Below are 22,725 nucleotides of genomic sequence, written 5' to 3'. Positions count from 1 at the left end.
TGATAAAGGGAGGGGGGGCTACCCCCCCCCCAGTGCTGGGGCATCTGGAAGTCAAGGGGCGCATGGACCCCCGAGACTGAGTGGTGCTTGAGCATTGATACCCCCGCCACACACACACACGTGCCCTGTGCAGACTGGTGGGAGCCAGGGGAGAGGCCTTGCAGACCAAGGGGCAGCTGGGTGCTGGGCCCTGCAGGAGCAAGGGGTGCCTGAGCACAGACTGCACCCAAGGCAGCCGCTGCGAGGGGGGAGCATGGGCTGCATTATGTTACCTGCATGTAGCCTCCACTCACTTTAGTTTCCCAGGTGCCAGCAATTAGCAGCTGCCCAAGAGTGGTGGGTAACAGGCCAGGGTGGGCAGCAGCATCAGAGGGAGCCTATCACTGCAAAGCTGGTGGCGAGAAGGGGCATTTGGGACACAGTTGCCCAGGATTGGAGCCCTCAATCTGCCATCAGCTACTGCAACTGAGCACTTTGCTCCAGGAAATAATGCCTGAAAGCACTGTAGAGTCAGCGTTCCCTAGAGTAGCTGGTCACTCTTAGTGTCAGAGGGCTTTGAAGGTCTTCCTGGGTTATTTTATAGACAGAGACGACTGGAAACTTTTGCCTGCACTCTGCTAAACCCTTCTGGTGTTCACCCCCTTTTCTGTTAAAAGTAGGAAGGGACTGCCAACCCCAAAGTGAGAAGAACTGAGGGAGCTTCAAAACTGACATGGCAGAAGTCTTGGCTTTGGGTCTGACACCATGGCCTGGATTATTTGTCTCCCATAAGCAAGTAAATAAAATGTCTGCTGATATGAAGTTCATATGGTTTGAGAATGAGGTGATAAATACATGCTACATTCGGATTCTGGTCCCTATTGCCAGGAATCATGGGGTGAAATTAAGAAAGGGAAAATGTAGCTTGAGTATCAGAAAGAAACTTTCTGCCTTTGATATATGTCATAGGGTGGCATAGTCTCGCAAGAAAAGCAGTGGAAATACCTTTATTTGTATGTTGTACAGATTGGATGAGTCTCTCTGTGTTAGCAGTGGAGAACAAGGCCAGGGGTTGGAGGAGCTGACCTGATAGTTAGCTTTCCATCTTGAACTTCAGTGATACTTTATTGAAGAGCATAGCAGTGGTTGGTAGTGGTAGTGTTAACTAACAGATCAAGTTTTTTTTTAACTAGATGGTATTGGTGATCTTTTTCTGAAGGCTTTCAAAGCAAGCTTTAAAGTGACTATTGTTAAACTATTTATTAAGAGACATTGTCAAATTAAAAATCATATGTAAACAAGCTATTGTCTATCACTAATAACACCATAAGGTATTAAAAATGAAAGCTTCAAAATTCCATTTCACATGATGTGTGTGCTTCAGTTTTTTATTTCTCTTTGCTTGGGCATCTAAAATCAATGTAGTCAATTTCACCTTTATGTAAGTCAGTTTCTTTTTCGGGGTCTTACTTTTGCAGTGGTTACATTTGAAACACTGAATGGGAACTATTTATTTAAAAACAACTGTTTCAGTTGGATTCAAAATAAAAGCTTGTGGAGATACATTTGGAGATCTTACAAAATTTAAATTTTGAGCCAAATCTAAGCTGATAGTGCCCCTGTTAACAATTTACACAGCCACATTTTCATGAAGAACATTGTAAAGGACTCGTCCTGGAATTAGAAATATTGCAGCAGAATGGTAGTATAGAGGAAATAATGTTTTCCCATAATAGTGATGATTTAATTTGTGATTATATGCATGATATCAGAGTAAAAAAAATGTTTTGATAGTTACTTATTATTCATGTAACTGTTAAATATATTCTGCATCTGGTACCTCTGTGAACCACAAGGGTGAGTAGTTTATTAACTCAGAATATAGCCCGTGTAATTCTGAGGTTGTCTTGTGGGGTTGAAATAATCTTATCAAATGCAGCCTAGATAATCTGTTGGGGATTGCTGTGTTACTAAACACTTTACGTGCCATAAAGACACTGGAGAACGGCTGTATTCTTTGGTTTGTCATTAGTGACACATCAGCTTCACAACCTAACCTGTGACTTTACGGATAGACCCACAGAATCCGGTGACAGTGTCTCTTGCTGTTCTTGTCATTTTAAAACAGGCTTTTTTCTTCTTTAAATATTGGGTCAAGCAAATGGAATTTAGGGCCATAAGAACATAATTAATATTGCTAGCTTCAGGTGCACTAGTTAAACTTTAACATAAGAAGCTTGAAGATGTTCCACTCCAATGGAGATTTATTTGCAAGTACTGTTAACCTGTCACTAAGCTACAGGAGATTTATCAGAAGGCATCAGTGCAACTCTTTACAACTATTGCTAATGGACAAGTTACTTATCTGTAATGGGATGATTTTATTTTATTTTTCGTTTTATTTTTGCCTTTTTATTTTGCTTTGGGGCAAAAAAGTATAGCACTATCTCTGAAGAGGCTCTTCTAGCTTCCTTCAAAGCTGCCTCAGGATTTCTGGATTTTTATGGCTAGGGGAAAATCACTGATTGGATGAGTGGATTCAATTCCTGTTTGTTATAGTGTTTTTTTTAAAAACCAACCAACCAACATGCTATTTCAACTGGATCAGCATTAGTTTGGATATTTTGTGAGTAGGTTGTATGGGGCTCTGTTATAAACTATGCTTGTTTAAAAAACTGGAACACCCTTGATACAGGGAGACATTGAATATAAGTTTGGATGAGTGAGCATTTTCTTTGTAGCATATAACTTGAGACTTGATTCTGTTTTGGATAATAGGGTGTTTCAGATAACTGATATCTGGATGATATAGTATAGAATACTAGCAGCAGAGTGGCCATATTTTGTCAAACTTCCAGTCCAGTTATTAAATATTGACTCCCCAGAGTTACTGTCATTAGAACTTGCATGTTAATACTTAACAAAGTGCAAAAGTGTAGATTTATTTATAATTATTGCAAGTTATGGAGTTTACAATATGATGCAAGTTGATGAAAGTGGAAGCAGAGTTGAGTTCTTTGAGACCACAGCTGAAGGACTGTAGCATCATGTTCTGTAGCTTTTTAAAAACGGAACTCGGTGAATGTAGAAAATTCCACTTCTTTTCTGAGTGCAATCCACATAGTCAAAGCCAGTTGGGATAGTTTTCTGCTGGACAGCTCTTCAGAATTACTGTGCAGGGACTTGGAATGAAAAGGACTGTAATAATACAGTAGCAGATAATCCTGTATCGTTGTGTGTGGCTGTGGAAAGCTATGTGGTCTTAGAGGACTGGTATAGATGCTGTTCCCTTCCTGTCTTTGATTGATTGAGTTAATGTTTCTACCTGCTCTTTTCAGTCTGTGAATGTCATTCCAACTCCAATATATGTGATGGAAACAGGAGATGAAGAGATAACATTAGAAATAACTTTGTGGGGAAAGTAGTGATAAGAGTCCTCTTTTTTTCTTTTTCCTTGGAAACATTTTCTGTACAGCATTCCTTTCTTAGATCTGGGATTTGATATCCTATTGTAACCTAAAATGGGTAAACTTATTAGGAGATACCTGATGAGTTAGAATATGCCTTTAGGGAAAATGTTGATGTAGGGCAAGGGTAACAACTTGCTTCTGTGGCTTTGTGTACTGAGAAAAAAGAACAGGAGTACTTGTGGCACCTTAGAGACTAACAAATTTATTAGAGCATAAGCTTTCGTGGGCTACAGCCCACTTCTGGCTGTAACCCACGAAAGCTTATGCTCTAATAAATTTTTTAGTCTCTAAGGTGCCACAAGTACTCCTGTTCTTTTTGCAGATACAGACTAACACGGCTGCTACTCTGAAATTTGTGTACTGAGTTGTACCTAAAGATTCCCCTGGACCTAAATATAAGAACTAATTACATCAATTAACAATTGTTGCCTCACTTTTATCGGTGATCATATTATCTTTGCCTGCTCTGGGTAACCCGACTTGTAGGTTTATAGTGCAAGATCTTTTGCTCTTGAAATGTAACAGGTCAGGTGCTGTAGAGGTACCTTCATAGGTACAGTAGTAGGTGGTCGTTCTCTTGATGGAACAGAGAACTTAACTGACTGCTTGCATATGAAAAACCTAGGTTCAAGGGATGTTAGTCATCTGATTGCAACTTCTAATTAAACTGGCAGCAGTTAATTCAAATCAGACTCAGAAGAAGCCTATATTTGTGCCGTAAGATGGATTCAGATGAGGAACCAGGTCCTTGAAGTGCATTGGTGGGAAGCAAACGAAGAGGCAGGATGAAATGTTTTCTTTCATTGTAAACTAAAGCCCTCTCACCTCAGAGCTGTTGTATTGGAAACAGTGGAAAAATGTGGTTGGAGGCATTCTGATAACATTTGTCGTTTGGATGAATGGAGGAGCAGAGTTAAGAAGGGAAAACTTGAGACTGAAATCAAGAAAAATGACTGTTTCCCATAAAAATATGGTATGTAGTGCATATAACCTGAAGCATGAAATTGGAGTGAGTGTTTAAAAAAAAAAAACACACACACCTGTGTGCATGCATGTTAATAGCCTCTTATGCATGATTCTTAAAGTAATGTTTGTTTGTTTGTTTTTTTAATGAATGTCTTGCAGGGCCAATCCCCTGCCACTCCCAAGCCCTAATAGCTCCTGAATTTTGTTGGTGTATTTCTGTATTCCAAAAGGACATTGTCTTGGATCAAACACAAAAATAATTTGGCTCTGGGAACATGTAACACATTTTGCCCCAAGGGAAACCCTGGAGACTAGATGTGTATTTCCTATTTGCTATCTCTGTAATCTCATGTTTGCTTGGTAAAAGAATCATGATTTAGCCCACTGTCCAACTATAATTTTGCTTACAATACTGGTTTGGGTTTTTTGGTTTGTTTGTTTTGTAGTCCATGCTTTTACCTTTGGCGTGTCATTGGGCTGTCTGACAGCTCTTGTGGAGGACTTTTCCCCAGAATAGTCTGAGATCTGCTCAAGAACCTAGGGGGAAAATACACAGTGCACCTTAAAATAGTGTTACCAGCTTTTCTTTCACAAATTAGATTTTGATTTTACTGTCCAGCCACTGAGCAACAGAATTACTGGATAACTTTGTGGCAAGTGGATCAGAATGGCATTTTAAAAGGAACCCAGGAATTCATGGATTTAGATACATACATTTTTGGTGCTGTGATTATCATCATTTCAGTGTCAAAAGTCTGAAAGTAAAACAAGGGGAAGCTCAAGCTCCAGCTCCTTTTCAGCTTGGGGGACCAAATCACTAGCAATTGGCTGGCTGTTTCCATTCTTCCTCTTAGCCTGCTTGGGTGGCTTGTCTTATAGAATGTGCTACTCTCCTAGGAAGCAGGTAAAACACCTTTTGTAAGAGACAGCTGATCTCAGAGGCACCATATATAAAAGCATGTACTCCCTCTATCCTCTGTTCAGATGATTGTGTCATGAAACCGTTATCTCTGAGAGGAGGAAAATGTGTTGGCTTCTTCAAAGTTTTTCACACTCATTAGTAACCTGTTGAGAAGAAAAGGATTTCAGTGAAATCCTATCCCCATCAAAATCAGTGGGAGGTTTTACCATTGATTCAATGAGTTCAGAATCTTGCCCTCAGTTTCTAGGTAGGAATACTTTCTATAATTCATCTAAAGATTTCAAAGCACTTTACAGAATTAAGTCTTGCCTTCCCCCATGACATTGAGACCCATATTACAGAGAGAAAAAAGGCATAGTGTAGTGAAATGACAAGGTCCTGCAATGAGTGAGTGTCAGAGCTGAGATTAGGCTGTGTCTGTGATGTGATGGGTGATCACTCGTTACCGAGTATGATCATCTTCCATGGGAGTTATGAGTCCTCAGGTGGCTAATGAGGCCAATCCCGTGTCTACACTGCCACTTTCAGTGCTAAAACTTTAGTTTAGGTTCAGGGGTGTGAAAAAACAGCCCCCTGAGTGACAAAAGTTTTTAGCATCGAAAAGCACCAGTATAGACAACGATGATTCCTGGTGATAAAGCTACCACCGCTTGTTTAGGGGTGGGTGGGGGGTTTATCGCCGGGAGCTCTCCCTCGGCAATAAAGCGTGTCTACACTGCCCACGTCACAGCGTGGCCGTGTTGTAACGTGGGCAGTATAAACATACCCTAGAACTCAGGAGTCTAGACTCCTAGCCCCCGTTCTAACAGACTGTGTTCTCTCCAGTACCAACACTAACTCCATTAGGGAAGTATTAAGAGAACACTGGATCCTCTGTAATACGGCAAATCACTTCCTTTACTGTTCATATTGTCCTGTTGCCCTTGGTTTTGGGCAGTGTCTCGCTATGAGCTGCAGTTGGTCTAATGCTCAATCCAATTATAGCAAAGTACAAAAAAGTCCTGGTTTTGCTGGCAGATTTAAGAGGTAAAATGTAGTTTGCTGTTTTGATTCAGCTGTGTGATTCAAGGAGACACTTGTAAATCATTTGTGATGCTCTTTGAGACTAAATAGTTTGTGTATCTTAGTTGCCTGCGTTTCCTTTTTCAAGTCAATAGAAGGGAATACTTAACCTTAGAGCTTTGAATTTAGCCATGTACGCTGTGGGCTGGGGCTGTCCAATCCTCCAAACACAGCTTAGCCAGTTCAAGTCTAGAGGATCTATACAGTTCTCACTGTACCTCATGCTTGACCTCCAACAGGCTCTCTGTGTTTCCCTATGTCATCTAACTGTGGCACTGTTAGATTTTTTTATTTTATTTTATTTTTTTGGTCTAAATTAAATGGTGGTTTTGTGCTTTGATGGAAATAATTCCTGAAGAATTGCATAATTGTGACCCCAATCAGACTTGAATAAGATCTTTAGAGGAGCTGCAGCCTAGCAGGGCCATTGCATAAAGTACTAAGTGAATCCAGCAAATGTGGCTGTACAGTGCAACCATAAATATGTGCTCCCTGTACTGGCCTTCACTGAAACATGCAAAGTGAATCCATATACTATAGTGATGCCACATAAATGGTTATCAGTAGTACCTACTACATTCTGAGGTTTGGTTCTGTTGAATGGACATTTAGTATGCAATTACAGGTGCTTGCTGGCTATGTTTTTATTTGCTAATGCTCACCATGTTTCTGATTGCCTACTGGGGTTAAGCAAGCTTGTTATGGAGAAAATATTACTCATAATATTTTGACATTAGGAGTTGGAATATAGTACAAGGATAACTCCACCTGCTGTGTCTGTTGGCTTGCATTATTCTGAGTGCATGTGGTACTCCTGGGGGAATTCTGCATCACTGCGCATGCGCAGAATTCATGGCCCCTGCAGATTTCTTTGCTTCCCTGCAGAAAAATGACTTCAGGGGGTATGGAGGTTGGGCTGGGCAGTTGTGCGTGTGTGTGAGAGACACTGTCCCTCTTGCTCACTATTGCGGCACGTTTGGCATGGAGGGGCAGGGCTTTGGGGTGTTTCTGAGGAGGGCGCGGGGCAGGCTTCCTCAGGCAGAGCAGTGTGTAGCAGTCTGCCTGCTTAGTGAATTGTTCCCATTGTTCTCCGTGAATTCCACCCAGGAGTATAAAACAGGTGTAAAAATTTTAAAGCTCCTTTACATTGCCAGAGTGGTCAGTTGTAAAGGACAGTGTGGCCTTATAAATGCTTATGGTGCTTTAGTGATTAGAATTGGTCTAAATTTTTGAACTGAAAAAAATTTCCTATCAAAATGTGCTCCATGAACTGTTTGCTACTGACCTTTCTGGAGATGGTCAGTAGTCAATATAAATTGTGAGTTTGAGTCCCCAGCCCTCACTGGCTCTTTGGTTGCATATGATGTAACATGGAGCATATGGCTGCATATAGTTGTTGACTAATAACTAGAAGTAAATGGTCAATACTAGCTACAGGTTTCAGAGTAGCTACATTACACTACTATTAGACAGGGCAGGTTGGGGTTTTCCTCCAATGCTCCAAACTCCCATTCTCCATCCATTGTATTGTAGTTTAAGTATATTACCAAAATAATTGAAATCAGTGTGATTATATTTCATATTTTATTTGTCAAAATAAAGCAGAATTTTTAATGTTTTGGCGCAGAATTCCCCCAGGAGTAATAGATATCCTCAGATTTGCATGCAGGTAGGTGATAGATAAGAATTCTGGTTGTTGTTGCTTTTCTCCGCTCTGCCCCAAGTGCACACTAGTTCCTAGAACTTTTGGTGAAAGGTACGTAGTAACCACCCACTTAGAAAACATCTCTGCTAATGTCAAGACTGCAGCTTGATATGGAAGCAAACATAATATCTGAAGTCTGTTCCATGCTCCCTATAACTAATGTGGTAATTTTGTGACATATTGTGGGGCTGTGTTCGCCCCTTCGTTATCAGAACCAGGGCATCAGCCTCCCATTTAAATAGTCTGTTTCAAAACATGAATCTTTCACGTGAATTGACAGTGTACTTGATTTTGGGTGAAGTTGAGTATCCTCAAGTTCCATTGTCCCCAGTGGGAACTGAAGCTGCTCAGCACCTTGCTGGAGGCATTCAGTACCTTTCAGGGTTGGGCCCAAGAAAATCTCTTTTTCCCCCCTATGGTAGATTTTGAAAGCCAAAAGCATTTTGGGAAGTAAAGGTAGGGTTCAGCATCTGCTCTTTAAGGCACTCATCCCTTCACTGTGCTGTGATGGCATGTATAGAATGGAGATAGTGAATGTACCTGCTCAGTTACTTATCTTTTTTTCTAATCAGTTACTCTATTCTAGAAAAATGAGTTGATGTCACAGTGTAAAAAGTGGGCTTGAGGGCCATTCACCTAAGAGCTAACAGATTCCAGTCGACTAGCCAGGCACCGCAAAACAGAAAATATGCTTTAGCAGCTAATTGACAGTTTCAGCATTTTGGGGTGCACTTGCCAGTGACAAGACTGGGGGTAGGTATGTCTACAGTGCAATAAAACACCCACGGCTGGCCCAGGTCAGCTGACTTGGGCTGGGGGCTATAAAGTGGTAACATAGATGCTCGGGCTGGAGCCCAGGCGCTGAGACATTTGCAAGGAGGGAAGGCCCCAGAGCTCTAACCCTCGAGAGCCAGCACATCTACACTGCAGTTTTATGCCATGCAGCCTAAGCCCTGTGAGGCTGGGTCAGCTGATCCGGGCCAGCTGCCGGTTTTTCATTGCAGTGTAGGCATACCCACTGTGTCTACCAGAGTATCTTGTTACCTGTCACTGGTCTGGGTTGCATCACATCAGCTGCAAACCTGGCTAATTACAGCTGGGCATGGAATGAAGTGCACTGCTTCAAATCACTTTTTGTATCCGAAATGCAACACTTGTTTTACATCACAGCTTTCTGTTGACACTGTGCCAAATTAATGAGTGTTATATTGTGTGCCCGCATAATACTCTGGCTGCAGAGTTCCAGAGAACTGAAAACTTACCCTGTGTGTGGCAAACACCTAAACCCACAGCCAGTTTGTAGTAATATAAGCCATAAAATTGCATTTCAGTGCTGTAATCTCAGTGAATGAGAAGTGTGGCTCTGAACTTTCCTCCCATGCCCTTGTTTCTAAGGTGACTTGGGCTGCTCATGTGTAGAGCATTTTACCCTGTCTCCCTTTTAACTTTTGTTATTTAAAGATTAATTGTGTTACTCCAAACCAAGACTTCTTAAAATTAGCATCTAGCCCCTCTTCTCTCCCTGCCCCACATTGCTAAAGACGTTTTTAAAAATATATATTTTTATTAAAAACACAGAAACAACATAAATCAAACAAAAAGTTGTATGCAAGAACAGGACAGGCAGATTGTGTAATTAGCTGGCTGCCTAAATCAAGTAGATTGAAGTTGTCTGAATGCAAGCTGATATTTGATTTCTAGTGATGGAGAACCGGTCGCTAATAGCACATCTGTGTAAGGGGAGACTTTTCAAATGGGAGTTGGGTGCCTGTGAAAATCCCACCTTGTCAAGTCCGAGGTGTCGGTAAGACAATGTACATGTGTTTAGCTAGACAAGCAGGAAGATAACGTGGTCAGTAACAATTACACTATTCCCTTCTCCATTTCATGCTTCAACTGCCCAAGTACAAATCTCTAATTATCAGTTTTTTCTAAATACATGGAATAGTTATGCACTTTCACGAGGTAAGCGATTGTCTTTCTAAAGCCACTCCCATTCCCCAAGGGTGTCCTTTTTTAAAAATCTTTTCTTAGATTAAAAATCTTCCTGCTCCCCTCACCACACCTTGTGTCATCATGGAATTCCTCTGCTCTTTTCTTTTCTCCTCATAATACTTCGTGCCCGCAAAGTGCTGTACATATTCCAAGTGCTTTACAAAGAGGGAGGGAAATGTTACAATCGCCATTTTACAGAAGAGAAAAACTGAGACTGGCTAAGGGACTAGTCCAAGACTACGCAATGATTTAATGTAAAACCTGGGGTGAAAACAAGGAGCTCCAACCCCTCTCCTGAGTCCTTTGAGCCACATTTCCTTTTGTGCCTCCTTATGAAATCAGGTATAAGCATGTTGAGAATGTACTCATTAACATCTTTAATTAATCACTTGTACAGTCTTGGGTTTAATTGGCTGATCATTCAGGCAGCCACTGTCTGGCCTGTGGCATGCTTTATAAAGGTGCAAGGTTGCTTTATAAATTGAAACTATTAAGGTCCAGTTGGCAGCCAGGTATCCTCTTTACTTTTAAAAAAAAAAAAAAAAAAAAAAATGAAATCTGAATAATCCATAGTGACTGGACTGGAAGGCATTTGCAATCAAAGCTTTCTCTGCACTTCTGTGTTAAATACTTGAAAATTGATGTAAAAATGTAAAGCTCTTGAAATATTTTATGAGCATTTCTATGGTGCTCACTAATGTGAAATCTCTTTTAATTCACAAATGCCAGAAAATGTATATTGACCTTGTAACTCTCAACACTTATTAGAGGAACGAACTTTAATCTGCTATATTCAGACAGTATGCCTGTATATTTTTGAGTCTCGTCAAAATAATTTTCCTCAGGTGGAGGAAAACATTGGGGGAGTAAGGTAACAGATAAAGTACATTCTTCAGATTTCTTTAAAATACGATATTGCCTCTGATTGTCCATTTGTAAAGTGACTTGTCAGCATAAATTGTAATGCTCCCCATATCTGCTATTGAATAGATCATTGGATGGAAGGGAGGGCTGGAATTCTCTAGGTCAGCCTCTCTTCTTTAAGCAGGAAGTGACCCATATTGTTTTCTATAACTTTTTTAACCCTTTTCCAAAGCCCAGGGATGGGATGATATTTACCAGAGGTGATTTTTACCAGGTAAAATCATGAGGTTTTTTTACTGCCCCAGGAAAAACTAGTTAGTTCCATGTTTTAAAAACTTTGTTAATGCACTCCACGTTACGTTTAACTTTAGTTACCGTATTCAGATTGTGGTTACATAAGGCTGTAGATATGTAGATTAATTTAATGTACAGATAAAAAGTAAAATTGCAGTGGATGTTCTACTAATATATGTAACTATAATACTGAGCATCAGAACGTCTATGTTTTGGTTCAGTATTTTCTCAAGGAAGTTATACATGTCATGACTCATTTCATTTTTCAATATTATATAAACTAGTGGTTCTCAACCTTTTGTACTGGTGACCCTTTAACATAACAAGCTTCTGAGTGTGACGACCCCCCCCCTTAAATATATAAAGTGTTTTTAATTTATGACACCGTTATAAATGCTGGATGCAAAGTGGGGTTTGGGATGTAGGCTGACAGCTCGTGATCCCTCCCCGTAATAACCTCGCAACCCCTGAGGGTTCCCGACCCCCAGTTTGAGAACCTCTGATATAAGCAAATGTCCAAAACTTTTTTTGATTAGATGAAAACGACATAATGTGGAGTTATAGGCTTTGAAGCACTAAGCAATTAGGATTATGCAGAGTTGCAGACTTCCAGTCCAGGTCCGTTTGGCTATGCAGCATCCTGTATAGGAAGACCAACTTTGATGTAGTGGATAGACCAAGCCTATTCCTCAGTTTTGAATGGAAGTATCTGAAGTTTGAAAAGATTCATTCTATGCTTGCTGAACTTGCTAGACAGTGATGCGATTATTTTCCCGGTTTTCCTGTTTAAACAGGTATTTACCAGTGCCCTGTTCTAAACTAGTTTCTCCTGGGAAATTGCCAAACCTACCAAAGCCACCCATGTATGGGGTTGTAACTACAGTAACTCCTTGCTTAACGTTGTAGTTATGTTCCTGAAAAATGCGACTTTAAGCAAATCCAATTTCCCCATAAGGATTAATGTAAGTAGGGGGGATTAGGTTCCAGGGAATTTTTTAAATATATTTTTAAAAAATGTTTTTTATATAAACATTTTATATATATACACACACACACACTAAGTTTTAAACAAACAATTTAATACTGGTACACAGTGATGATGACTGTGAAGCTTGGTTGAGGTGGTGAAGTCAGAGGGTGGGATATTTCCCAGGGAATGCCTTTCCGGCTAAATGATGAACTAGCAATCTGCCAAGCCCTCAAGGGTTAACACGTTGTTAATGTAGCCTCACGCTCTACAAGGCAGCAGGAATGGAGGGAGGGGGGACAGCATGGCAGACAGAGACACACACCGTGTTTGAGAGAGAGAGAGATGCGCATTGCCCCTTTAAGTACGCTGACCCCACTCTAAGTACACTGCCTTTTTTAAATAGATCAGAAAGTTGAGACAGCAGCTCCTGTCAGCAAGGTCCCTCTGTCCTGAGCCCTGTCGTGTCCCCCCAGCTCTATGGAAATGGGGTAAGCGGGATGCAGAAGCAGGGAGGGGGGTCCCCCTAACATTAGCCCCCCCTTGCACAGCAAGCAGGAGGCTATGGAGAGCAGCTTTAAGGCAGAGGGCAGGAGCAGCACATGGCAGTGGGGGGAGGGACAAGTGAACTGCTGGCAATTAATAGCCTGCTGGGCGGCTACGGTACAGGAAACTTAGGGGAACGGGGAGCTGATAGTGGGGCTGCCAGTCCACCCTGGTTCCAAGATCCCACCAGCTAGCTGCAACAGGCTGCTCTTTCTGCAAGCAGTGGACAAAGCAGGTGGCTGCCAAATGACTTTATAAGGGAGCATTGTGCAGCTTTAAATGAGCATATTCTCTAATTAACAAAACAACGTTAACCGGGACGACTTTAAGTGAGAAGTTACTGTACACCGGTGCCCAGCAAATCCATCCAATAAGTGGATAAGTTCATAAAAATCTTATTCAAGAAGATAAATGTATCCTTTTAACAACTTATTGTAGTTATCAGTGGACCACACACTTTCACTTGTTAGTAAGATCACTATAAAAACAGCAGACACCATTTTCCTATTAGTGGAATGCTGCCACTTCAGAGCCATCTCTTAATCCCTCCATCGTTTTCATCTGTTGCCAGTAAAATGAGCTCTTCATTGGTATACCTTCTCACTGTACTTGCAGATCTGTGAAGGATTTATTTTTCTCCTGCAGTGGCATTTTCGGTACTTAATGCATGGTTCTCAAATATACCTCTTTACTGGTCTATCCAGTAACCTGTCACTTTGAATTAATAGTTTTGTTTTCTGTGTTCACATTAGGTAGAAGTGAAGTGTTATTTCTGTATCATCCAAGTGTTTTGGCTTAATTTCCTATTTGAAGGCTCTGTGGTTTTGTATCATTAGCTGGGTGTGTTTGTGAACTTGGTGATTGCAGGAGTTATAGTCCTTGGACGTTGTACTTGAGAACACTGCTAAAGAAGAAATATCAGTAGAGGATAATGTTCTAAAGTGCCTCTAGTTAAATCAGTAAGTTAAAGATAAGTTTGCAAGCTTTGCTGAGCTTCTGCAGTTTTATGGATGAAGAGATACAGCAGTACCATAGAGGCTTTACACCTCCAAGGTGTTCACTGGTTATGGAACTCCGCACCCGTCTCAGGGGTGGCTTTTTTGTTTTGTTTTTTTTTTTAAATCTGGATGAGAGAGCAGCTCTGCACCCCTAAGGAATCTGCATAGGCATGGCTCGGGCTTGCCTTGATTTAAATGTTGGCTTCTTTGTAATGTGTTCCCATTTAGGTAAAATATTACTTCTGTAGTGTCTTGCATGTCTGGAACATACTGTCAATCACCAATGTCACTGTGAAATGTATAGCAGGGGAAGACTCTGCGCGCTTTTGATTATTGCACCTGAAGGCTGGCTTCTTTTTGCACAGCTAAAGCCCCAAATGTTGTCTGTAGCTCTTGTTAGTTTAGGGGGGAAATATGATCCAGGAATTTGAAAGCCAGTTTGTTTCTTCATGGATTTGAAATTTGAAAGCAATTTGAAAGCAAACGTTATTAGTACTGTAGTTGACTCATCTTATTTTCCCATTGCAAATACCAAAGCCCAATGAAATTCCTTATCTTCCACTCCTGTGTCCCAAACAGAGTGGAAGAGATTACAAAACCTTTTCCCCCTCTTTATAACAAAATGCAAGTCTGTATGGGAAAATTGATCTGTGTCTTTAGAAGCAGTTCACTCCTATAAGACTTCTTGCTGGATTTACAAAAGAAATCTTATTTAGTTAAAAACTAACTAAAAAGTAGGATTTTGGAACTGCGGTATTCTCAGATGGTGCACTCCAGGGATTATTTTGCCAATTTACCAATCAGAATATTACCTTCCCTAACTCTTGATCTGTTTGGGGCAGTGTGTGTGTGTGGTTTTAATCCATGTCAACCAAGATAACCCATTTTTTCACTGTTGCTCCTTGTGCTTGCAAATGGTGATGATTCTGTCCAAGCCTCTGATGTGTTAATGAATCTATGGTTAAGAGACCTCAAGAAGTGAAGAACCACAGTGAGCGTTTGCCGTATTTGTCCAATTTTGAGTTCTGAAAACAAAGGTTGCACATCTTCTTTCAACCCTGCCACTCAAGGTGTCTAAAAAGCGATATGTATTTGGATTTTTCTAAAAAACAAACTTCTTTTCTAAAATGCTTTTAACAGCTAGATGTCTCAGGAATAAATTTCTTTTCAATAGGAAAATCTGAAAAGTGTTTCCAACCCCTTTACAAATGTGTGTAGTTAAATATTGGTAGTAACTGTGTGGAAGTAGCCTCTGTGCTTAGGAATGTCTCATGAGTAGGGCCCTACCAAATTCATGGCCATGGAAAAACAAGTCACAGACCATGAAATCTGGTCTTTTGTGTGCTTTTACCCGTACTATACAGATTTCACAGGGGAGACCAGCATTTCTCAAATTGGGGGTCCTGACCTAAAAGGGAGTTGCAGGGGGGGGGTCACCAGGTTATTTTAGGGGGGGTTGCGATATTGCCACCCTTACTTCTGCACTGCCTTCAGAGCTGGGTGGCTGGAGAGTGGCTGCTGTTGGTCGGGCACCCAGCTCTGAAGGCAGCACACTGCCAGCAGCAGCACCGAAGTAAGGGTGGCAATACCATGCCATGACATCCTTACTTCTGCACTGCTGCCTTCAGAACCGGGCGGCCGGATAGTGGCAGCTGCTGACCAAGGGCCCAGCTCAGCAGGCAGCAGCGCAGAAGTAAGGGTGGCAATACCATACCATGCTATCCTTACTTCCGCACTGCTGCTGGCGGTGGCTCTGTCTTCAGAGCTGGGCTCCTGGCCAGCAGCTGCCACACTCCAGCCGCCCAGCTCTGAAGGCAGCACCACTGCCTGTAGCAGTGCAGAAGTAAGGGTAGCAGTACTGCAGCCCCCCTACAATAACCTTGCAACACCCCTCCACACAACTCCCTTTTGGGTCAGGACCCCTACAATTACAACACCTTGAAATTTCAGATTTAAATAGCTGAAATCATGAAATTTACTATTTATAAAATCCTATGACCGTGAAATTGACCAAAATGGTCTGTGAATTTGATAGGGCCCTACTCATGAGTATCCTGGATCTTAGCACCTGATTTACTGAAATGGGGAATGTTTATTTGGATTACATAGGATTATATTCCCTGTTTTCATAAAACACTATGGGGTTATTAACTTGTGGTTAAACAGACACCAGAGACTTGAAAAAAGGACCTTGACTTGTCCAGATGTTGGCATCTTTCATCTGATCACCCTATACTGTATATCCAGCAAAGTGGTTTCACTCCTGCATGAACAAGTGATGCTCACAGTGGCTGCACTACTTGCCTTGTTCCAGTTCAGTTGGAAATGGTGGTTGACCTTCATCAAATGTAGTGGGTAGGAATACAGAGGAAGTGCTAACTTCTACAGGAATTAATTGGTTAAAATCAATTTTATCGAATAAGGTAGTGTCTCACTTTCATGTAATGAGCAGCACCAAAAGGTTTCTTAAAGTGGGGAAAATAACAAGAGACCCTGGACATACATCATTCTTGTGAAGTAGCTTACTACTAGTGTCTGAACATCTAAGTCCGTGGTTCTCGGACTTTTGTACTGGTGACCCCTTTCACACAGCAAGCCTCTGAGTGCGACCTTCCCCCTGCTCCCCCCCATATAAATTAAAAACACTCCTTTTTTATATATATATATTTAACACCATTATAAATGCTGGAGGGAAAGCGGGGTTCAAGGTGGAGGCTGACAGCTCGTGACCCCCCCATGTAATAACCTCGCAATCCCCTCAAGGGTCCCGACCTCCAGTATGAGAACCCCTGATCTAAGTGCCTTGCAATGAGGTATATTTTTAATATGAATTATTTGGATTGATCATCTAAATTTTAGTTAACTATCTGCAAGAGCCAGGACTTTCAGACTTGCTTCATGTAAAACTTCTAGCCAGATTAAGCTCCTAGTCTATGTAAGTGCAACTAAGAATTGTTCACATTATACATATTTCTTGCTTCATAAGTTTCTAAAACAGAGGGTAAGTTGCAAGCGCGTCTTTTCCTCTTACAAGTTCTTGGGGTACTTATGCATAGAGCCTTGCATGGATAAAAATGTGTATCCGCATACGGTCCGTGATCTGCAAACATAGTCCGCAGATATCCACAGATGTGGATATAAAGCAGATATCTGCAGATTTGCAGGGCTCCACTTATGCAATGGGTCAGGTTACTGCTTCATTAAAGCACTATGATTTGAGTTGAGCTTGAGGAGTCTCTACTGTGTTTATTTGGATCTTGCTATTTCTAAGTGTGTCACAAAACTGCAAACCCAGAACACAACTGGTTGAAATACATGTTGTTTCCAGCTGATCAGACAGAAGTGGAAGTCAGTTGATCTGCTCCTTCATAGGAGGGTTTATCTTTATCCATTTCATTTTGTGGGACTAAATGGGCCTTTGCCATGCCTCTTCTTTTTTTTTTTTTTTTTTTTTTTAAATTCATTATTGTTTTCACTTGCAAATTGGGATGCAATTTGCTATATATGTAAGTGCCACTAGCATAAGCATCGCATACTCACTGGAGGCACGCTTTTATATTACTAAACTAAGCACATGATTATCATTCCTCCTTTTAATACCCTGTAACCAACTGTCGTCCTTGTTGGAAAACCAGAGCTGAGTCTCAGTGAAATTATGCTGTGATATTTGTTTGCATTTGAATAGCTTATTGAATAGTTTCTACTTTGTATGTCAGCAGTTTCACCTCCTACTTATACTCTCTCATTCTTGTTCTTTAGATTATAAGCTCCCTGGTGCAGGGATTGCCTCTGTTTATGAGCAATGTAGGGTTGAGTGCCTTTTTGGTCCTAAAGAAGTGATAAGCTGTATTAGCTCATTTATGGTAGGTGTCAGTGAGGAAGGACAGATCTTGCAGCATGTCTAAAACTATATATGTACCCTTTTGTAGGTTTTTGAGTGATCTGCCTGGAAACACTACACATTTTACCACTTGTAAGGAAACTCATCCCCTGACCTTGCGTCTCAGGAAAATCTGTGCACAGCACAAGCCCGTGCTAAATTAGAAATGATGCCACAAATCATTGTTGGATTCCCAAGTCTGGTATTTACCTCTCTGAGTCAGCAAGTGCTGGGAATTTTGCATAGGCAATATGTTCATCACCTTGTAACAGGTGCCTCGAGTTGTTCTACAGTACCTGAGTAGGAGTGGCATTGCTAGACTCTCTCAAAGAAATCCCATCCAGCCCACCTTGGTCAAAAGAATGTTTGCTTTAGGGGAGAAAATGGGGATTTTTTATTGATTCCCTGAAAGATGCAAGGAGATCCCTACGGATATTACTGCAATAAATAATTGTAATGTGCTGGAAGTGCATAAATAGTAGGGCTGTCAAGTGATTAAAAAAATTAATCGCGATTAATCTCGCTCTGAAACACTAATAAAATACCATTTATTTATTTATTTTTGGATGTTTTCTACATTTTCAAATATATTGATTTAAATTACAACACAAGACAAAGTGTACAGTGCTCACTTTATATTGTTGATTACAAATATTTTCACAGTAAAAACAAAAGAAATAGTATTTTTCAACTCATCTAATAAAAATATACTGTAGTGCAATCTCTTTATCATGAAAGTTGAGCTTACGAATGTAGAATTATATATCAAAAAAACTACATTCAAAAATAAAACAGTGTAAAACTTTAGAGCCTACAAGTCCACTCAGTCCTACTTCAGCCATCGCTCAGACAAACAAGTTTAGTTACAATTTGCAGGCGATAATGTTGCCCTCTTGTTATTTACAATGTCACCTGACAGTGAGAACAGGAGTTTGCATGGCACTGTTGTAGCCAGCATCACAAGATATTTACATGCCAGATGCACTGAAGAGACATATGTCCCTTCATGCTTCAACCACCATTCCAGAGGTGCCAAATGCAGCATACATTTCCTCGATTATCTGAAACGGGAACTGTCAGCACGGCTAAGTCAGAATCCATTGAACTAAACCTGCTTAAAGCTTATTGCAGCCCTTGTATGCAAAGAGTGTTTCTTAAGCCACCATGTAATATAGGATCAATTCCACAGCCATATCCTGAAACCTCCTTTTTCAGTAGCTGTTTTCTTGGGGGTATTTATCATTTGAAGATGATCACACACTGTTTATATTTGATGTGTGGAAAACACTGGTGACAATTTTATTTTTATGCTTTCTGCCTTAACTTTTTTCAGTCTCCTTTTTATGCTTTATCACTCTGTCAGCTCCACAGATATTCATTCTCACTGGGAAAGCACTGAGCAGAGACTTTAAAGAATGGGCACCAGAGTAAGGCCTCCAAGTCAGTGGCTGACGTTTCGAAAGTTCTGAGAACCAGCAGCTCCCACTGAAGTCAACAGAGGCTGCTGGATACTCAGAATTTTTGAAGATCAGACTTGGTTGGGCACCTAACTTGAGACCCCTGAATAGTGTGGTGGGGGTTTTTTTGGCCTAAAACTTTTGGCTTTTCATCAGTACTGAGGCAATTCTCACTGAGCCTATGTCAGCAACTCCATTAAAAACAAAAAGATGGAAAAAAAAATACCATCATACTCTTCAGAAATGGATGACCTGGGTGGGAAAAAACCTGGAAACTATATCTAGCTAAAATTTGCTTAGGGCTAAAACTGTATGCAGCTGTAAGCAGATGCCTTTCCCTAACCGTTCTCAAGCAAAGTTCACACACTGTAGGATAAAAAGCTCATTCCCTTCCTGGAGTTTGGCGTATTAACAAAGAAAGAAACAAATAACCCAAAAACAGTGAGGAGTCCGGTGGCACCTTAAAGACTAACAGATTTATTTGGGCAGAAGTTTTCGTGGGTAAAAACCCACTTCTTCAGATGCACACAAAGTTCATCTCAGGCCTTCAAAGGTTTGGTGTTTCCTATCTGAGGAATGCTCAGCCCACACTCTAGATCATCTGTAGAATTCCTCCCTTAATCTTGCTAAGATAATGAGCTACCTGCCTCAGTCAGTCAACGGTATCCCCTTAGCTATTCCCCAACAAGATCCCCGCCTGCTAACAGGATGGGGTGTTTCAAAACACATGTTACAGTGGTCTTGGCCCAAGAGAGAACTTACATTTCCCTCCCCAAAAATGGATATTGATCTGCTCATTTGTTTCTCAGGTTTGTGTTTCATGTGTTCTTCCTCAGTGAGAAGATTTATACAACAGATGGAATGATGTCTTTGAATCAAGAAGTTTGCTATTTCAAACAGTGCCATGGTGTGTTGCACTTGTGTAATACCTTTCGTCAGAGGATCTCAAAGCACTTTGCAGCTGTGATGGGGGACCCTGTCAGTTAAAATTCAACACTTAAATTTTATTTAGCTTAATGGGAGCACAGGAGGGTAGAGGGAAAAAATGTTTGCTCTTTTATCTCTGCATATTTTTAAGGTTTTTAGGTGTACAAACAAACTTGTTAAAATTGTATGATTCGTACAGGGTGATGAGCTAGTAAGGAATAGATACCGTCAAATGGGAAGGAGCTATAGTCAACTTTCTTTATAGCTGTTTCTGCTCTGAGTCTATTCTTCTTTAGATGTAGGTCTGGTCTGAGGAGTGTGAATAGCTACTGACTCAATGCACTATTGTTACATTTTACTTATGAGTCTTAGAATAATCAGTTTCACCCCACATTTAGAAAATACCATCCATGTAACATGGAAAGTCTTCAGCATGCATCCGGTGTGTGCAATAAAATGCTTGTTTACAAATAAATTGTAATCCTGATAATTTGTGTGCAGCGAAGATAACAGGAAGACTAGGGGAGGAAAACTTAAACATAATTTACTAGAAAATGGAAATGTTAAATGAGTTAAGTATTTAATCAGAGAAACGGTGAGTGTGCAGAACTGTTAGCAAATGTGGATGTGATAGTGGTTTGCTTTTTCATCTAGTGTCCTATGGTGTCACGAGATGTGGTTATATGAAAAATTCACTCCTAGATCAGAGACGTTTAAACATGAGGTTATAACAAATACTCCATCTAAGAAATGACTGAAGTTTCAAGCTATCTTATGGCCTTACTTAACACAGTGTGAAATATAAGAGAAATTTGACATTTTACCACTTTTACATAGGATACTTTAGGTCTCTAAGTAGAGTGTTTACAACAGAGTATTTTACAATACTGTAACTTTGGGAACAATCGTGCATTGGCAGGGGAGAGAGTTGATGACCTCCTCACTACTTTGAGTGACTCAGTTTTTCTCTTCTTTGTGTCCAAATTGGCAACCTAAGTTGCTGTGACACTGTTGCAAAGTAGTGTGTTACTAAGTAGAAGTATCGTCTAGTGACAAGAACAGAACATCGGCAGCCAGGATTACTGGATGCTCGTCCATTTGACACTGTCAGTTAACTGCTCTGCCTCTGTTTCCACACATGTTAAATGGATCGATTCTGATCTCAAGTGTGTTATGAGGCTTAGTGTTTATAAAAAGCATTTCTTGAATGAAAGCTGTGATGGACATAAATGTGGTTTTGTAACTTTCTGACATCCTCTCTCCTTTGGGTCCCCTTCTGCTTAGGTGTCTTCCACTCATTTTAGTATTGTTTGTGTTTAAATTGTAGAACTCAACTAGCATATTAACTTTTGAATACTTTGCTGTCTCACACTTTAGCCCTTATCTAATATATACAGGGTTCCTGCTCTACATAATCACTATACTACATGGTATTTTAATGTTGGTTAAAAACACCAGATATTGCCTAGTCTCTGAAGTTAAATAATCCCCTCCTATTTGTTACTCCTAACAGCAGATCATGCAACATTCAGAAAATTAGTTACTGCTAGAGGAAAGCTAGTCTGATTTTTCTCTTGGTCTCTGCTGGAGGAGGGAGAAGAAACTCCTGTATTCTTTCACTGCAACTTTGGTAGAGTATGCTGAAGGTTTAGCATTGCAAACTTGGAATATAGCATTGGAACAGTTGAAGTGTTCTGCTTATTAATGGAATAGGTGATCTAGTTAAAGCATGCGAGGAGAGAAATATCCATCAGTGAGGATCTCCCTAAAATAGCACCTAAAAGATTTTCATCAGAGAATGTCATCTGATTGGATTACAGTGTGTAGTGTGAATGTTTTCTGGCTGTTGAGCACATTCAATTAAAACATAATATTGCCATTCATGGACTGAATCTGACAAATAGAAGGAAATTCCAAGTTCAGCCATCCACTCCATCCTTCAGTTGCCCTATTGTGCTTTGGTATTCCTGTATATGTGCCATAAAAGATTCCTTTACATGATGTCCCTTCTGCACGTGGATACTTTGGGCAAGCTAAGGGAGTTTCAGGCTAATTTTAACATGAGGCATATCTACATGGGGACACTCAAAGTTAAGATGAATTAACTAAAGATGTGAAGCTAATGTGCACTAAACCCCCATGTGGAGCTTGTCGTTTGGAAGTAAAGTGGCCTTAGACTGGTTTAGTCCAGATTTAATCCAATGTGCATTAAATTGACAGTGTTATCACTTTGCACAGACACACTCAGGAAAGTTAGACAAGCCCTGAGACTTAATGGTAGTGTCTTCTAATGTTGTATACTGTATATGATGATGAACCTTGACAGCAACATTATTGTGACACAAAATTAAAATAAAGCTCTCCAGAGGAATGGGCAGGAATAGTTTCAGTGTTTGAATTTGGTGCTTGTGAAAGTAGTAAACTGATGATGCTTCTAAGGTCATAGGCATAGGAACTTCAAGCACATGCTTACATGCTTTTCTGAATGGGGGCCATTGAGAATAGGGGCTGTGCAAGCTCCCCGTCCTCTCCACAACTTTACCAGGGCTCTGCACGCTTTCTCGTGCACCTCCTGTTTCTCCTGAGTAGATTGCTAATTCCTCTGCATTGTTCCCAACTGCACTGTGAATTTATAGATATGGACCTATTGCCCTTCAGAGGCTAAAACGACTTCACCTTGTGGCTTATGCTAC

General features: G+C 40.6%; 1 protein-coding gene across 2 annotated transcripts in view; it reads left to right on the top strand.

The window, feature by feature from the left end:
- Positions 1-22,725, top strand: part of XPO7 (exportin 7) — an 86,324-nt gene that overhangs the window by 410 nt on the left and 63,189 nt on the right. The window lies entirely within an intron of this gene.

This window comes from Trachemys scripta, chromosome 2 (assembly GCF_013100865.1).
Source record: "Trachemys scripta elegans isolate TJP31775 chromosome 2, CAS_Tse_1.0, whole genome shotgun sequence".
In the NCBI taxonomy this organism is placed as follows: Eukaryota; Metazoa; Chordata; order Testudines; family Emydidae; genus Trachemys; species Trachemys scripta.
Note: the sequence above shows the minus strand (reverse complement) of the source record. Positions and strands in the feature narration are given on the sequence as shown.